Source organism: Cornus florida, unplaced genomic scaffold, assembly GCF_030987335.1.
Source record: "Cornus florida cultivar Cherokee Brave unplaced genomic scaffold, ASM3098733v1 CherokeeBrave_3.0.0_Hap2_Chr06, whole genome shotgun sequence".
Lineage (NCBI taxonomy): Eukaryota > Viridiplantae > Streptophyta > Magnoliopsida > Cornales > Cornaceae > Cornus > Cornus florida.
The window spans coordinates 66,584,966-66,585,811 of NW_026775576.1; the positions used below are offsets into that span (position 1 = coordinate 66,584,966).

Consider the following 846-nt stretch of genomic DNA (forward strand, 5'->3'; position numbering starts at 1 on the left):
TTGGCAAGGGATTGAGAATGAGATTGCACAAGTTGAGAATGAGACTGGACAAGTTGATTAATTGGCTCTAACTGCTTTGTCATCATTGCCTCGAGCATTGATAAAAATTGTTGAGGTTGATTGAAGGCATTCATATGAGTGAATCCAGGAGGATTTGAAGTCTGAACTTGAGATTGAAAATTGCCTTGTACCTGAGGTACTTGAGGTGGGAGAGCAGATGTCCCTATGACTGGATTTCTCCAGGAAAAGTTAGGATGGTTTCTCCAAACTGGATTGTTAGTGTTTGAAAACATATTACTTCTAGGTGTTTCATAGGCAGCATTAACTTGCTTTTATAAAATTTCTGAATACTGAGCTGCACTTGGACAAATGGACACATGGTGAGTTGGACTAGAATAGAAATAGCACACTTCAAAGCCTTGAGCATTAGTTGATGGAGGAGTAAAATTTGACTGTGAAGTCATCAATTGGTCCATCCTCTTGGTTAATGCCTCTTTTTGGCTCACTAGCCCGTGATTTATTCCTGCTTCATTCACACTTTCTGCTCTCCTCAATATGGTATGAGGTCTTGCTACTGGAGGTAAGACATGTTGTGTAGAATTATCAGATATATTTTCGAAGAGCTGCCATGCCTCCTCTTCACTCTTCAACATAAAAATTCCACCACACGATGCATCCACCATATACCTTTGTGCCTCATTGAGCCCCTTATTAAAAAAATTGACAAGCTACCATTTTGGTATGTCATGATGAAGACATTTTTAAAGGAGGTCTCTGAATCTTTCCCAAGCCTCATAAAAAGGCTCGTCAGACCCTTGACCAAAATGAGTAATAGCATCTCGATAT

At 39.7% G+C, this 846-nt stretch overlaps 1 non-coding gene across 1 annotated transcript; it reads left to right on the forward strand.

The window, feature by feature from the left end:
* Positions 1 to 741: 741 nt before the first annotated feature.
* LOC132315472 (small nucleolar RNA R71) lies at positions 742 to 846 on the forward strand. The gene has a single exon (XR_009483663.1). It is a non-coding gene; the product is annotated as a small nucleolar RNA R71 (small nucleolar RNA).